The sequence below is a fragment of the Triticum dicoccoides genome, unplaced genomic scaffold (genome assembly GCF_002162155.2).
Source record: "Triticum dicoccoides isolate Atlit2015 ecotype Zavitan unplaced genomic scaffold, WEW_v2.0 scaffold23470, whole genome shotgun sequence".
In the NCBI taxonomy this organism is placed as follows: domain Eukaryota; kingdom Viridiplantae; phylum Streptophyta; class Magnoliopsida; order Poales; family Poaceae; genus Triticum; species Triticum dicoccoides.
This window is the reverse complement of record NW_021247111.1, coordinates 1-1425: the sequence shown is the minus strand read 5'-3', so window position 1 is coordinate 1425 and position 1425 is coordinate 1. Positions and strand designations below refer to the sequence as shown.

The 1425-nt window shown below is 42.3% G+C and overlaps 1 long non-coding RNA gene across 1 annotated transcript; it reads right to left on the bottom strand.

The window, feature by feature from the left end:
• Nucleotides 1-10: 10 nt before the first annotated feature.
• Nucleotides 11-1175, bottom strand: LOC119345407. The gene is made up of 3 exons (XR_005167026.1): nt 1081-1175; nt 892-978; nt 11-259 (listed from the first exon to the last, which is right to left on the bottom strand). It is a non-coding gene; the product is annotated as an uncharacterized LOC119345407 (long non-coding RNA).
• Between the last annotated feature and the right edge of the window lie 250 nt (nt 1176-1425).

Sequence of the window (1425 nt, the reverse complement as noted above, 5' to 3'; positions counted from 1 at the left end):
CAAAAGCACATGGTAGCTTACAGACAATCCACAACTTTGCATGTCTTGGGCATAATGTAGACCAGGAGGAATGACGACACGACGCGTTCATACTGATTGGTCCTCCAAGATCCAATGTAGAGGTGTTGAAAAAGATGGTCACACAATCTTGCCGTCGTCATGTACAACACGATCATACTGAGCCGGTGATTAGCGTAAGGTGTGCTAGGAGCATGTCAAGAAATGCCCGGTGTGGGATCCTAAACACTCGCTTGGTATCCTGCAGTGCCCGAGAACATAAAACATAAGGCCACGAGGAGCTGCTTACAGTAATTGCATCACAGCACGGGAGAGATATCAGAGAAATCAGTCGCGGATAAAAGCAGACATAGTGTTAAAAAAAGATACGTTAAGTCTATCGGTTAATCAGATTGTCTTGAGCATGTGATGAGCATTTTTAAGAACAACAGGGCTATTAATCAGTTGAAAATACAACTTGTTTTAGTAAGAGCAGTCGATAAGGTAAGATCAATATGATCACCTTCAAAGACAGAAATCTAATTAGCACGTAGAATGCTTGCGCTTTATAAACAAAATACATCTACATAGAAGGCCTAGACAACATCTAATCAATCGAGGAAACACCTACAGAGCTATTAACTACATGAAGAGCACGTCAAAGAAATAGAGTTAAAATCATCACACTGCCTGGATCTAAATATCACTATTTCTTTACTACTATCTGCGAGCATCAATAATCCCTAGATCAGATGTGTGTTTCTTTGCAGAGTTAGCAATGTTTACATCTATGAGTACTTCTTTTGATTATAAAAATTCCCGTGTCACACACTCATCATATTTTTGCAACCGTCCAGTAAAATCAAAGAGGGGACATGATGGGTTTCACCTGACCTGTGCAAGCGCCCGTAGACGGTTGTTAGTGGAGCCAGCGGAACCTGACGAGCCATGGACATCGAGCTCTTCGTCAGCCATCGCCTTCTGAACAGAACACGTGGATCCAAGGAATTACTCAAAGGCGGGCACACATTTAGAGTTCAAAAGGAAAACAAACCATGTAACCGTCCATTAATGAGGACTGACCTGGTCGGTGGAGCTGAGCTGCGAAGGGAGAATCGAGATAGAGGGCTTGTCCGGGCACCAAGAGCTCTAACAATGGGGAAACTCCGTAGTTCGGTCTTTTTCCTCTGATGAATTCTGCACCATCCTTACATGATTCATTAGCAGCCACCAAGAAACGATCTGCAGAAAACAAAATCAAAGTGAAATCAAATGGAATCACATGCAGGAAGCAGTGAAGTACTATACATGCAAAAAAAGACACAAGGAAGGAAGGGAGCCCAATGGATTATCATTTTATTCCAATAATTAATTAAATAACATCATCTGCCCCATCATAGGAGCACAAGATGTGTACAGGGCAACAAG